Below are 16143 nucleotides of genomic sequence, written 5' to 3'. Positions count from 1 at the left end.
ACCCTATCTGTCACCACAAAGTGGTAGGGGATACACACCCTTTGCTCAGGAGCTGAGCAAATTTCCTAGGTCCCAAGCCTCCATTACTCCTTTCTTCCCTGGAAAAGACAAAGTCTTTCCCTCAGAAGATAGAAGCCCAGTCCCTTTGGGAAAAACCTCTCCATTGCCTGGGAGACAACAAGGTGGGGATTTACCTTATGCTCTACAGTCTTCTTGTCACACTTGCCATCTTCTTCCTCAACTTTCACTCTTTGGCCAATTTGACAAATGACTTAGCACCGAGTGCCAGTGCCTACTGTGTGCTGAGGAATTTGATGAATACTGAAAGAAGACAAATTTTATAATGTACTCTTTACACTCAAGGAGTTAACAGTCCAGTAGAATATATAGATGCAGGATAATCCAATGGGATAAGTGAGAGGAACATCCAGGGCCTGATGGAATCGCAGAGCAGGAGAGATTGCCCAGCCTAAGGTGATAAGGGGAGGCTTCCCAAGAGGAAATAACAAGCTAACCAAGCAGAAAGTTTTAACAAACCATAGCTTCCCCAGACTAGGCAACTGACCCCAAAGTTACTTCTTTTAAAAACAAAGACACAATACTCATTGAGGATTCCGTGAGGCAAGCAGTATGTTAAGTGCTTTACTTATTTTCAACAACCGCATGGGGATAGTTATCCCTGTTTTTCAGATAAAGAAACACAGCCTCTGGGAGCTACATGACCCGTCCAAAGGCACCATGGCTAGAAAATGGCAAAGCCAGGACTCAGTCCCAGTTCCATATTTGTGTCTGGCTCACTAGCCAGTATTCTTAACCACCAAGCCCCATAGCTTCCTGTTTAAATTCATAGTCATCCAGATAATCGGGGTCCTGTCTCTCACTCATGTGACTGATTTTTAACATCATGCTAACCTCTTTCCCCATGGTGGGGTGGGTGGGTGGGGCCAGGGATCCCAGTCTTCACCAAATTCACATATTCACTAAACACCTACCACTTGTCAGGCACTGGAGATCTATATGACACATCAAGCCTACCCTCCTGCAGCTTACAGTCAGGGATGGGGGAAAGGGACAAGAAGGGCAGATAGTGAATACAGTGATAAATAACTAAAATAATTATGATTAAGATAAGCACTAGGAAGACAGTAAACAATGGAAAAGAGTAGAAGTGTCACCATCAGCGTAACTTTTGCCTGTTATTGGATTGAAATCCACCCGGCCCAGGTTACCTCCCTGCAGAGCCAGGCCACTGCATATTAAGATTCTGCTTTCATCTAGCTGGAGTTTCATTGTTCACATTAGGTTATCAGCAGTCTCCCATGTTTTCCTTCCAACGCTGGTATCTGCAAAGTTGCAAACGGCACTATCTTCCCAAAGACAAAAAATGAAATGAGATTAGTAGCTAAATCCTTAATGACTGGATTTCAGGCCTGTGTAATTGATTTTTGATATGCTGTACTGTAGAAGTTGATTATAAGTAGTAATCGTGCCTTTTCTCTGATAAATCAGTTATGCTTTTTGACTAAGTTTTCCAAATAAAGATAAATGTGGCCCTAAAATAAAATGGCTATAATCCCAACACTGAATATTAAAAATCTTAATAATGGTACTTGTGGTAATTAGCAGAAGTTAGGCACGCAAATCTTATAACTGAATTTCTGCCAGGTTTAGATTTGCTGGCATCATGTTTATGCAAATCAAAACACAGCTTTATCTATCAACACCTCAACATTTAATTGTCTGGTGTTAGTTCCTGTAACAATAATCACATATCCATTTAGCTCTCTTAAATGAAAATCACTATGAGATTATAACAGGTTGAGTGGACTGAAAATGTAATTTGAAAATGAGGGAGAAAGCCTGGAATTTATTTGCATCTCATTTATTTTAATTCAATTCATAAATTGTTTAGTGAATGAAATAAAAGCAACTCCTAGAAATTGCAGGAGAGCAAAGCAATTGCAAGAAGGTGTAAAGGAAAGGTGAGGCAGGATGTGGATCAAGAGAACTGGGGAGTGTCCTTTTTGTCAGATTCTTTATGAGCCCAGGGCAGGGAAGTTTACAGCCCCTGAACCACAGGTACCTGTTGGCCCCCACAAGGCAAGCAGTTTCTTCTCTCCTTACCTCCAGGCCTGACATTTCTTTTCACTCTGTCTTGACTTCCATCGTCAAATGGACTCTTAGAGGAGAACATTACATTTTATAGCTGTAATTGTTTTCCTGTGTATAACACATTTTTTTAAATTTTCTCCTTGATTTAAGTCTCCTCTGCATTTGGGCTGCAAATTAAACCAATATTATAAATTCTTTTAAAAAGATGTGGGCTAAGTGCCAACTATATGCCAAGCACTATGGAGGTGAGAGAGAGAAAACTAAATCCTCACCAGTAAAGAGCTTGCAATCTAGTAGAGAGGCCAATGTAAACAGTGTGGTGTAAGCTGTAACAGAGGCAGAGTCACAAGGAACACTGGATAGTTCGTTGTGTCAGGAGGGGATGAGATGAGGCTAGATAATAAATAAGCCCTGAAATCTCAGGAGCTTACCACATCACCTTCCACATAAGGCAGGCAGCTTGACCTAGTGATGATTCACGGCATTTGCTGTCTTGTGACCCCGCCACAGTAAGCAAATGACCTCTCAGGTTGCTCTGGAAGGAACGAGGGGCTGAATGAGCAGAGATGGACATGGTGTACATCACTTCCACCCACCCTAGAGAGAACGTTTCCACTGAACTGCACAGAAGCCTAGGAAATGTTGTCTTTCTGGGTGCCTAAGAAGAAAAAAACCAAAAGAGTTGAACACATAGCAGGTTCTCTGCCACCTCATACAGAAAGGCTGGAATCAGTTCTGCAGAGCAGTGGGAATTAGCCTGGCAAAGATACAGGGAAGAAGTGATGAGACCAACAGTGTTGCCTGTGAGACAACAAAGAGGTCCAAAAAGGGAAGAGCATTTCAGGAAACCTTAACTCAGTTTGGCCATGGGGAAGGGGAATGTGTTACATTGTGGTGCAGGAAAAAAAAAAAATGAGTTGGCCAGAGGCAGCACATGGAAAGGCATATTTTGCTAGGCTGACATTTATCAAGAGGACTATGGGGAGCTGTTCCAGGGTTTGATTAGCAGAGTGATGTGTTGGGATGTGTAGTCTTAGAAAGACCTCTCAGGCTTCCTTAGATGTGGAGGATGATCAGAAGGGGATAAGATAGGAAGACAGGGACAGCACAGAAGCAATTGCAGCAATCCAAACAAAGAACTAAATCACTAACACTAAAGAGAGAAAGAAGAGGGAAGGAAAGATCTGAGAGCGATTTAGTACACATAATTAACAGGATTTGACAAGTAGCAGGGTTGCTGTATCATGCTCTCCTTTTGAGGATTCCTCTCCCTAGTCATATGGACTGGGAAACTGAGTGGCTGTCTAGACTTTGTGAGGTGGCCTACCAGGCTTTGTAGGAACTGAAACCCATGACAGACATGTGGCATTCTGGCAGCCCCAGCCCTGACTCTTGGAATAGGGAAGAAAGTGTTGCTCCTTCATGGAAAGCAGGGAATTTGCAGAGAACCTGTGGTGCAGCAACTGAGGGTATCAAGCATTGAAGACAACAGACTTACCTTTCCAGGGACTATCAAGCTCCTGGAAGTCTGGCCAGTTGAATTATGCAAGGCCCCAAGGCTCTGAGCTTCCCTAGGATTCAGAAGAAACCAAAATTTCCAGTGAAGCTACCATGATAGACCAGTGCCCAGTGAAATTCTAAGCCACCTAGGTAGCCCTCCTCCCAGCAATCCAGTCAGGAACATCTCTTAGGTGAGTAATGTGTCAATAGCATTTCCATTTAGGCTGGTCTAATGTAAGATGGTAAATATAGACCAGCAAAGAACCACATCCTTCCACCAAAAACTTTATGATGCTTCGACAAAATTTGGAGTGCTAGTGCCTTCTTCCTGGCCCAAACTCAATGTGAGAATAATTTTCATTATGTCTCCTAAGGATGTCTCAAGTAATCTCATTTGAAAGAGTCTTTTCCACTACGCTCCTTTCTCTGTTCTCCCCAGCCTTGCAAAAGCACATGAAACTGTTGTATCAGGGCATCTATAAGCTCCATGAGCACAGGAACCATCTCACCACTGTATCCCTGGTGACAAGTGCCACGTGGTAGGCACTCAGACAATAGATGAAGAAGAGGTGAGGACATGCCTCCTTAAGGCTCCTCCTTAGAAGAAGTGTGTGAATTCCCTCCCCCGCCACCTTTCACCCAAAGCAGGCATGAGTTCACCAACACATTTGCCCTATATCTGTCAGGAATCTTTCCACTGCAAAAGACAAGAAGTACACTCAAACTAGCATAATAAAAAAGGGGCATTCATTGTCTTGCCTAATGGGTCCCCAAAGGCCCAAATGATGTCATCAGGCTGATATCTCTTTTTCTCTCTTTCTCATGGTCCCCTTTCATCCAGCATTATTTCTCTTGGCAGTTGGCCTCATTTTCTCCCGTGGTAGACCAATGACCTCTCCACACTGAGGGTTCAGGCAGAGTTGGCCAAAATTGACTTCAGGCTGACATCAACTTAGCTTACTGAACCCAGAGGAAAGGATCTCCCTCAGCACTTGTATTTAAAAAATGGTAATAATCCCAGGTGTCTAACCTGGTACAGATGCAGATCTATGATTGGCCAGGATTGGGTCACACATGGACACATGTATCTTGTGATGGACATCTCAGTAAAACCATCTAAACACAGGAAACCTTACAGAAATGGGGTGCTACACCCAAATAAGGAAGATAGCAGGTTAAATATCTCTCTCTCTCACGCATACACACACACACCAAATATATTCTACATCCCTCCAGAGCCTAATCCGTAAGGTAAACTCCTGGCCCTGAGGGTTTATTAATGCAGCTCCACCAGAAAGTCTTTTTCTAGATTTTTTGGAAGAACAGAAACCAACCTCCTCTTCTACTGAGAATTAAAACTTCAGCTTTTTCCTGAAATGGATTTAGTGCATGATTCTCTCTGAAAAGGAAGCATACAACCACCCTCTAGGATATTTCCTCCTGATTACAATTTGCTGGGAGACTGTAGAAGCAAGAAACAACTACATGAGTAGGTAGCAGAACAAAAGAAAAATCACTTCTAAGATCATCTTCCATCATGATAGTGGTATTAGTGTTCTTCCCAAGAAGAGGTGGGAGTTAGTAATTTTGTTTTTGGTTTTCATGTGATTAATATGACATTGTAATTACACATTGGCTTGTGTTAGTTTTGCCTTTGTGCCAAATGACAGTGACATAGGACTGAGATGGGAGGCAACTGTGCATGCAGACACATGCTTATGAACTCAATTCTGCATGGAGCCCACTCAAGCAGCTCTGTTAACACTCACAGTTATCATGAAAGCCTGAATTTTACCAGCCCCTTCCTGCCACAGTGCTTTCATCCTGCACCAATATTTTATATTCCAAACATCTGAGTTTTGGCACTGTACTAGGCACTCAGAGTGTATTGGTGAACCAAAGAGACAAGACTCAATGTGAGTAGTGCCTGTGCAGACAGGACTTTGTGATAAATTTAATACCAACTTAATATATAATTAGAAGGGCAAGCCTCTGCAAACACGTTAAACAACGTATTCCCCAACCAAGTATTACTTTTGGGTGACTTCCTATTTTTGGATGGAGTGCTGGAAGAGTGAAAAGACCCTCATGCCCTAGCAAAGGGAAACATTTAATCGAATAAATGAACAAATAATATAAAGACACTGTGATGGGTGCCATAAAGAAAAATACAGGGTGCAGATAATAGGGACTATCTGATTTAGGTTAGGCCACACTAAGAAAATTACATTTGAGAGCCACCTGGGTAGCTCAGTCGGTTAAGTGTCCAATTCTCGATTTTCACTCAGGTTATGATCTTGCGGTTCATGGAATAGAGCCCCACGTCAGGCTCTGTGCTGACAGTGTGGTGCCTGGTTAGGAGTCTATCTCTCTCTTCCTTCTCTCTCTGCCCATCTCCCCACTCATGCTCTCTTTCAAAATAAATAAATATATTTTTCAAAAGAAAGAAAATGACACTTGAGCTGAGAACTGAAGAATAGGGATTTTCCAGGCATGGGATGGGAGGCAAACCTATGCCAGTGTATCAGAATGTTCAAATGCCTTGAAGCAGAAGAAACTGTTGCTTATATCTTGAGCAAGAGAGCTAGCGTGACTGGAGCAAACTAGGTAGGGGCAAGGTCACAGGAAGAGGCCCTTAGTGACCCTGGTAAGGAGCTTAGAAATACACAAGTCCTCCCCAGATTGACACATTGGTGAGTGCAAAGGAGCATTCATCTGCAGACTGGACTACCTACTGTCCTCCTTAGAGGCTAGGAGGAAAAAACATACTTGCATTCTGGAAAGTTCAGGTTGAAAGGTGACAGGTACAAGTCTGTTCAGGCTGCCTGGGCTAAGTCTACATACAGATGCCTCTCTTTTCTGCCACATCCATGCCAACAGACCGCCCACCTCTACTAGAATATTCCCACAGCACCTGAAACTAAGTTGTCTACCAGTGTGGGACCTTCACTTCTTACTCAGGCTTTCACTTGCTGACCTCCCCACCTGGACTATTCTCTTCAACTCTTTTCCTGCCCTCACCTGTAAAGTCTTACTCCTCCTTCAAGCCCCCACTGAGGCAGCACTTCCTGTAAGAAAAGGTCCTTGTGTGCCCAGTTCTAAGTATCCTTCCCTCCTTCCCAGTGTTTACTCTCCTTACAGCACTAATATTTTCATGGTTGGTTCATGTGTCTTTACCGTCCTCTGACCTGTAAGTTCCATAAGAGCAAGAGCCATAATTGTCTTGCTCTATCCTAAGTGTCGATCACAGTAACAAGCACATAGTAGGTGCTCAGTAAATATTTAGTGAATTGATAAATGGGATTTTAAGTTAACGTCATGAAAATCCACTCTCTGAAACCTCTATTAATTCCAGATTTGGGGACCCTCCCAGAATGACTCTAATTGCTCTTTGGAATGAAGCCCTTCAGCTATTTGGAGATCACATTTTCTCTTCCCAATTTTCCATATTAGAACCGTACATCGTCAGAGTTGCCATGGTTCTTATGGTGGGTCTAATTCAACCCTCTTATTCACAAATGTTTGCTGAGTACCAAGCACTTTGAAAAATAACATGGACACTAAGAAAAAGGAAGTCCCTACCCACCAGCAGCTCACAGGCCATTACAGATAAGGAAACTGAGGCATTCAAGGTGAAAGACTGCTTTGCAATGACAAAGCCAATCAGTGTCAAAACCGCAGAGTTAAAACTGAAGCTCAAATTCAGGTCTACCCTTCCACCTCACCATCATCCAAAACAGCAAACCATCCAAAAATAATGTTTGCTTAGGGAATACATTATTTAATGTGTTTGCAGAGGCTTACCCCTCTAATTATGCATTATTTAAGCTAATATTAAATTTATAGCAAGTTGTTTTGTCTGCACAAGCACTGATCCCAATGTAGCATTGAGTCTTGTATGGCAACTAGGGAGAGCTGCTTTATAAATCCCGGAGGACTGACCCATATAGGAAATGAAGATGTCATCCTGGCCTCACTTTTCCTCTGGGTAGATGAATACCTAAACTCTCCAAGGCAGGAAATTGGCTTTTAAATGCCTCCAGGCATGGGAAAGCTCTTCCCCCCCTCACCTTTTTGGGGTTTCCCACACTCAAAACACGACAGGCAAGGTATTCCTCTGCAAGTCTATCTGAAACCTCTCCTGCCGTGCAACAGTGCCATTTCCTGGAGGGGATCCAGCCCAGTGTTAATTTCCTCCTTCATGTTTCTCAAATCACCAGCTCCTGTCATTGCCCCTCGAGCTAAGTTAGAGTCACTGGTTATAGGCCCAGCAGGGCCATTTTGACGACAGCATTTCCTTTTCTCAGGGTTTTTTACGAGCCTCCTTGTGACAGGCGTATACTTGGTGAGATCAAACATTCTGGGGGGAGATTCCACAGGGGAAACTACTTCCCAAAGTCCGCCCTCTGCAAAAATAAAAACCATGCTAAATAGCTGAGTTTTATTAACTGGGGAAGCCAGGCTGAGGAAAATGCCCGATAATTAAAAATAATGGCTTCCTTACAAACACAAAATTGTATTAATTTAAAAATTGGTTTCTCTGTCACTGAATACCTACCAAGCTGGCTGGGAAGGGAATTGTGCTGATCCTGGCAGTGAAAATAATTCAAAATAACTTTTATGTTCTCCAGGAAGCCTCAAGGTTAATTTAAATATTGTTAGATGGGTAATTTAATTCAGAATAAAAGAACAGTGTGGCTACATTAAAGCTCCTGCACACTCTAAACTGGAGGCAGATGCCCAGGAAGTACTGAGCATGCCTTTCCAGCCCTCCCGCATCCCACACCCCACAGCCGAGGCATCTCCTCTTCACAAATGGTACCCTAGTAATTAAAGATACTTGATTACTCAACAGGCCTAAACACCTTGGCTCAGCTTCCAGTAAACTTAATTATTAGAAGGATTGCACATTTTTATAGAAATTACACATTTCAAAAGCTAACTCAGAGTGACATCACCAAGATGATGACGTAAGTCGCTCTCCCCCTCTCAAGAATAAATAACAACTATTAATGGACAGGACACCACTGACACAATCCTAGAACATGGGAGTGAGGCTGAAGTACTCCCCTGAACCACAGAGACCAAGACAGATTGGATTAGAAGGCTAAGAGGAACAGCTACATATTGACCACATTGTCCCTCCCCAAGGCCAGTGCCACACCGTGTAGAGTGGTCTCCCTTGAGCCTTCAGGTCCTCCAGGGGTGAAAGGGAACCAGATGGGACATCTAGCCACACACACACACACACACACACACACACACACACACACGCAGCCTGTGGGTTACTTTGTGAAAGCTCCTACTCCAGTCTTGCCCCACAAGGACTACAGGAGAATCTGCAGGGCTTGACCCCTAGGAAACTGATTATGATAGAGACAAAAGGAGAAGCTTGCCAACAGCCAGCACACCAATCTTGGCAGATCAAGTTCTTACCCACAGAGCCCAAGTAGTACTCCCAACCAGCAGCTCATCTGCAGAACCAAATTGTTGGTGCAATCTTAACATGGAACTCAGCAGGGTGCAAATCTGCCTGATGTAGGTCCTCAAATGAGGAGTTTCACTGGCCCTGGAGCCCCTCCCCAGGCAGGAGAGCTGAACCATAACCCCATGCACTGTTGAGTGTGGCTCCCAGCCCCATCTGACTGGGAGGGCTGGTGAGACCACCTGGCAGCTGAATGGCCCAGTAATGAAAAGCTAAGAGGAAGGCAGACAGAGCTGATCACCCCCAAAGTACAACCAGTACCAGACAAGGAGGATATGCCCACACAGGAGGAGTTAGTTCACAGCCCCACCCACTGTTTAATATAGCTCCTGGCCACTACCAACCAGAAAGCCTATTCAGAAAATTTTGGAGGTTCTTGGAGTGGGCCTTTCACTTTACCCAGGCAAGGGAGCTAAATCATAACCACACCCACTGCTGAATGTGATTTCACATCCTGACTGGCCAGAGGGGCTGGTGGCAATGTCTGAAGTCTGGTTATATACCTCTCAGCAAGCTGAGAGGTAAGCACACAAGCTGATAGCCTACAGAGCAAAGCCAGTGGCCCTATTCAGCTAAGGAACTTGGAGCAAGGGTTGGCTTGAGTCAAGACCACAAAGAGTCTTACAAGCTTTGGAACTAGTTCTGCTGCTGCACCTGGACAAGGAAACTAATTCATAGCCCTGCTTATTGCTGAATACAGCCTTCAGCCTGCCCTACCACAGAACCTAACCATATCACATAGGAAGCTGCATTGCCCTTCTTACAGTGGCATTTGGAAAGAATGCAGAGCCCCTGGCTTTCCTCTTCTGCAGAACAAAAAGAGTGACTCTGTGTAGACAGGGAATTCAGTGCAAACTCTTCCCTGATTTGGATTCCTAAACAATAAGCTGTGAAGGACCTAGATCCCATTCTACTATCCTGCCAGGGCAGAGAAGCTAATTCACGGTCCCATTTTTTGATTAAATACAGTACCCAGGCCCAACAGTCTAATAAGCCTGACCAGAGAACCAGGAAACCACAGAGCCCATCCTACAGCCTCAACTGGACAAGGAACCAAGCCAGAAGTCCACTGCAACTTGTTCTCACCCTTGACTTCAAAGCTCAGGTAGTTGCTTGCCCAGAAATTAACCCTGAAGCAAGGCCACTTGCCCAAGGACATTACCATCAGACATATCCAGAAACCCAAACTGGGCTAACTAGTGAAGAACTGTCTTTACCAAAGTAAATCTATGAAGTCTTAAAGGCGAGACCACTTACTCAAATGTGCAGATACAAATGCAAGGAATCAAGGATCACAATAAATCAGGTAAATATGACACCACCAAAGGAAACTAATAAACTAATGAACAAGATAAGTTCAACAAAGAAACAGAAAACATCTAGGCACCTGGGTGACTCAGTCGGTTAAGCATCCGACTCTTGGTTTCAGCTCAGGTCATGATCTTGCAGTTTCGTGGGTTCAAGCTCCACATTGGGCTTTGTGCTGGCAGCACAGAGCTTGCTTGGGATCCTGTCTCCTCTCTCTCTCCATCTCTCTGCCCCTCCCCCACTTACGCTGTCTCTGTCTCTCTCAAAATACATAAACTTAAAAAAAAATAGAAAACATAAAAATCCTAGACCTGAAAAATATAGTGACTGAAGAGTTCAGTATAGTGCTACAAAGGCAGACTTGATAATGCAGAAGAATCAATAACCTGGAATATAGGACATTTGAAATTACCCAGAGTAGTAAAAAGAAAAAAGGATAAAAATGAGTAGGGAAAGCCTACAGAATTTATGAGACATATTCAAAAGAAACAATATCTGCATTAGGGGAATTCCAGAGGAAGAAGACAAAGAGAAAGGGAAACTATATTTGAAGTAATAATGGCTGAAAACTTCTCAAACCTGGGGAAAGAAATGGACATCCATGAGGCCCAAAACCTCCCAAATAGTTGACTTTGAATAGGCCAACACCAAGACACATTATAATTAAATTGTCAAAAGTCAAAGATATGGGGTGCCTGGCTGGCTCAGTCAGTAGAATGTGCAACTCTTGATCTTGAGGTCATGAGTTTGAGCCCCACATTGGGTGTAGAGATTACTTTCAAGGGAACACAGACTTTCCTAAACAAACAAAAGCTGAGGAAGTTAATCACCACTACACCTGCCTTACAAGAAATGCTAAACAGAGTTCTTTAATTGCAAACAAAAGGATACTAATTAATATTAAAAAAAAAGAGGGGTGCCTGGCTGGCTCAGTCCATGAAGCATACAACTCTTGATCTTGGAGCCCCACATTGGGTATAGAGAGTACTTAAAAGTAAATGTTAAAAAAATAAGAAAGCATAAAACTCCTTTTAATTGTAAATATGTAGTCAATGTTAGATTCTGTAATATGTTAATGGTGGCATCTAATTCACAACTCTAGTTTAAAAGTTATAGGGGCGCCTGGGTGGCGCAGTCGGTTAAGCGTCCGACTTCAGCCAGGTCACGATCTCGCGGTCCGTGAGTTCGAGCCCCGCGTCAGGCTCTGGGCTGATGGCTCAGAGCCTGGAGCCTGTTTCTGATTCTGTGTCTCCCTCTCTCTCTGCCCCTCCCCCGTTCATGCTCTGTCTCTGTCCCAAAAATAAATAAACGTTGAAAAAAAAAATTAAAAAAAAAAAAGTTATAAAACAAATGTAGTAAGGTACACCTGGGTAGCTCAGTTGGTTATGTGTCTGACTCTCAGTTTCGGCTCAGGTCATGATCTCACGGTTTGTGAGCTCAACCCTTACATCTGGCTCCACACTGAGTGAGGAGTCTACTTGGGATTCTCTCTCTCCTTTCTCTCTCTCTGCCCCTCCCCCCCAGAAATAAATATTTTTTAAATGTTTTAAAACAACCCCTAACTACAGTAATCTATTATTAGTTACATAATAAAAAAAATATGTAAACTATAACATAAATAACCTGAAATGTGACAAGAAAGAGAAGTAAAAGTATAAAGTTTAGGAATTCTATTAAAGTTAAGTTTGTAGCAGTTTAAAATACATTATAATAATTTGAAGATAATTTATGTAGCCCTCAGGGTAATAAGAGAAAAACCTATAGTGAATACACAAAATAAAATATTAAAGAAGTCTAAGCATACTTATACCAAAAGACAAGCACTCCCCCAAAAAGTAGTATAAGAAATAACAACGGATCTACAAAACAGCTAGAAAACATTTTTTTTAATGGCAAGTCCTACCCATTAATAATTACTTTAAACATAAACACATCAAATTCTGCAATGAAAAGTCATAGAATGGCAGGATGGCTAAAAACAAAATTCAGCAATATCCTGTATACATGAGATTCATGTTATGCTTAAAGACACATATACATTGAGACTGAAGAGATGAAAAAAAGATTTCAAACATGTATTAACAACAACAACAAAAAAATGCAGGAATCCCTACACTTCTATCAGACAAAATAGACTTTAAACTAAAAATAGTAGAAAGATGCCAAGTAGATCATTATATAGTAATAAAGTAGTCAATCCATCAAGAAGATATAACAGTTGTAAATATTTATTTACCCAACAGCGGAGCACCTAAATATATAAAAGAAAAACTAACAGAACTAAAAGGAGAAATAAACAGCAATACAGTAATAGTTGGGGACTTTAATACCCCACTTTCAATAATCATCCATACAGAGAAGCAATAAGGAAACAGCGGATCTGAGCAACATTATAGACGAAATGGACCTAACAGACATATACAGAATCTTCTATCCAACAACAGCTGAATACACATTCTTCTAAAGTGCACATGGAACATTTTGGGGGGATAGACCATATGTAGGGCCACAAAACAGGTCTTAGAAAATTCAAGAAGTTTGAAATCATAGAGGGCATCTTCTCCAACCACAATAATATAAAACCAGAAATCAGTAATGGGAAGAAAACTGGAAAATTCACAAATACATGGAAATTAAATAACACTCTTTTGAACAACCAACTAATCAAAGAAGAATTCAAAAGAGAAATAGAAAGTTTCTTGAAAGAAATGAAAATGAAACACCAAAACTTGGGGTGCTTGGGTGGCTTAGTTCATTAAGCATCCAACTTTGCCTCAAGTCATGATCTCACATTTCATGAGCTCGAGCCCCACACCAGGCTCTGTACTGACAGCTCAGAGCCTGGAGCCTGCTTCAGGTTCTGTGTCTCCCTCTCTCTCTGCACCCCCCTCCCAAAAATAAATAAACATTAAAAAAAAGATTAAAAATAAAAATTCTCAACAAACAAAAGTCCGGCTTCACTGGTGAATTCTACCAGATATACAAAGAATACCTACCCTTCTAAAACTCTTCCAAAAATGGAAGAGGAGCAAACTCTTCCAAACTCATTTTATGAGGCCAGCATTACCTTGATACCAAAACCAGATAAAGACACCACAAGAAAAGAAAATTACAGGCAACATCCCTGATGAACATAGATGTAAAACTTCTCAACAAAATATTAGCAAACCAAATTCAATAATAAAGGGTCATACACCATGAGCAAGTGGGGTTTTTTATCCAGGGAAACAAAAATGTTTCAACATGTGGAAATCAGTCATTATGACCCATTATATTAACAAAATTAAGTGTAAAACTCATATGATTATCTCAATAGATGCAGAAAAGCTTTTGACAAAATTCAACATTTAGGATAAAAACTCTCAACCAAGCAGGTACATAGGAAACATTCTTCAACACAATAAAGGCCATTTATGAAAAGCCCACAATTAACATCAAAGGCATTGATGAAAAGCTGAAAGCCTTTCCTCCAAGATCAGAAATAAGACAAAGATGCCTACTCTCACCTCTGTTTTGTGTGTGTGTGTGTGTGTGTGTGTGTGTGTGTGTCTTTGTGTTTTTTGGGTTGTTTTTTAATTTAAATTTTAGTTAGCCAACATACAGTGAAATATTGGTTTCAGGAATAGAATTCAGTGATTCATCAATTACATAAAACCCCCAGTGATCATAACAACAATTGCCTTCCTTAATGTAAATCCATCACCCATTTAGCCCATCTCCCACCCACCTCCCTCCATCAACTCTCAGTTTGTTCTCTATCATTAAGAGTCTCTTGTGGTTTGTTTCCCTCTCTCCTCTTCCCTCACCTTCCCATGTGTTCATCTGTTTTGTTTCTTAAATTCCACATATTAATGAAATCATATGGTATTTTTCCATCTCTGATTGATTTATTTCACTTAGCATAATATATTCTAGCTACATCCGTGTCATTGAAAATGCCGATTTTTGATGACTGAGTAATATTCCATTGTGTATATATACCACCTCTTTATTCATTGATCAGTCAATGGACATCTGGGCTATCTCCATAGTTTGGGTATTGTTGATAATGCTATTAACATTGGGGTATCCCATGTTACAGGGATCCCATGTATCCCTTCAAACCTGTATTTTCACCTCTTATTCAACATAGTATTGAAAATCCTAGCCAGAGTAGTTAGGCAAGAAGAAGAAATAAAAGACATCCAAATTGGGAAGGAAGAAGTAAAACTGTCACTATCTTCAGATGACATAATATTAAATACAGAAAACCCTAAAGACTCCATCAAAAACTGTTAGCAAAAACAAATTCAGAAATGTTACAATATACAAAAATCAATACACAAAAATATGTTTTGTTTCTATACATAATGAACTATTAGAAAGAAATTAAGAAGACAAGCCCATTTATAATTACATCATGAAGAATAAAATCATTAGGAAAACATTTAACCAAGGAGGTGAAAGACCTATACACTGATGCAGCACACTGTGGGAACTCTGGCCCATGCCATCCTACTAGAGAACAGCCAGAGGCAAACAGCCATCCTACTAGGGAACAGCCAGAGGCAAAACCCTTGAAACCCCCAAGCCCATGCCTGCTTCACCTCAACTGTCTCAACAGAGCAGCCCCAGCACAGAGCACCCCAGGATTCCCTGATCTGCATCCACTCCAACTCCAGCCATCCTGCCAGACACATACTGTTTACACAGGGGGACATTTCTACATAAGGCCACTCTCAAGATTAGGACAGCTGGCTGTTCCACCTAATTCATAAAAAGAAACACACAGTCAAACAAAATGAGGAGACAAGGGACTATATTTTAAACAAAAGAACAAGATAAAACCTCATATGGAAAAAACAGAAAAAAGTAATTTACCTGATAAAGAGTTCAAAGTAATGGTCATAAAGAGCTCACTAAACTCAGGATAAAGAAGGATGAATACAATGAGAACTTCAACAAAGAGTTACAAAATACAAGAAAGTACCAAACAGAAGTCACAGAGCTGGAGAATGCAGTTACTGAACTGAAAAATACACTAGAAAAATACACTAAACAGCAGATTAGATGGTACAGAACAGATCAGCAACCTGGAAGAGAGAATAGTATAAACCACCTGATCAGAACAGCAAAAGGAAAAAAGAATTTTAAAAAATGAGAATAGTGGGGCACCTCGGTGGCTCAGTCAGTTAAGCGTCCGACTTCAGCTCAGGTCACGATCTCGCGGTCCGTGAGTTCGAGCCCCGCGTCGGGCTCTGGGCTGATGGCTCAGAGCCTGGAGCCTGTTTCCGATTCTGTGTCTCCCTCTCTCTCTGCCCCTCCCCCGTTCATGCTCTGTCTCTCTCTGTCTCAAAAATAAATAAAACGTTAAAAAAAAATTTTTTTTTTTAAAATGAGAATAGTTTAAAGGACCTCTAGAACAACATTGATCATACTGATATTTATTATAGGGGTCCCAGAAGGAAAAGAGAGAAAGGGGCAGAAAATTTAGTTGAAGAAATAATGACTGAAAACTTCCCTAACCTGTGGAGGGAAAAACAGACATCTAAGCCCATGTAGGACAGAAAGTTCCAAACAAGATAAACTCAATGAGATCTACACCAGGACATATTATAATTAAAATGGCAAAAGTTAAAGAGAAAATCTTAAAGGCAGCAAAAGAAAATTTGTCAGCAGAAATTTTGCAGGCCAGAAGGAGTGACAGGATATATTTAAAGTGCTAAAAAGAAAAAACTTGCAAACAAGGTTTGCTCTAC

General features: G+C 41.5%; 1 protein-coding gene and 1 long non-coding RNA gene across 24 annotated transcripts in view; one reads left to right on the top strand and one right to left on the bottom strand.

The window, feature by feature from the left end:
* TENM2 (teneurin transmembrane protein 2) overlaps positions 1 to 16143 on the top strand; it is a 1977527-nt gene that overhangs the window by 1929741 nt on the left and 31643 nt on the right. The gene's annotated exons all lie outside the window — the stretch shown is intronic.
* LOC123611041 overlaps positions 13 to 16143 on the bottom strand; it is a 57412-nt gene continuing 41281 nt past the window's right edge. The window contains exons 3-5 of one of the 2 annotated variants that reach the window (XR_006718390.1): positions 3611 to 3683; positions 2544 to 2647; positions 13 to 1367 (exon numbers count right to left, since the gene is read on the bottom strand). This is a non-coding gene — a long non-coding RNA (uncharacterized LOC123611041). Of the gene's footprint in view, positions 2648 to 3610; positions 3684 to 16143 lie in introns of both variants that reach the window. The other variant, XR_006718387.1, reaches the window with a different exon arrangement.

This window comes from Leopardus geoffroyi, chromosome A1 (assembly GCF_018350155.1).
Source record: "Leopardus geoffroyi isolate Oge1 chromosome A1, O.geoffroyi_Oge1_pat1.0, whole genome shotgun sequence".
In the NCBI taxonomy this organism is placed as follows: Eukaryota; Metazoa; Chordata; class Mammalia; order Carnivora; family Felidae; genus Leopardus; species Leopardus geoffroyi.
Note: the sequence above shows the minus strand (reverse complement) of the source record. Positions and strands in the feature narration are given on the sequence as shown.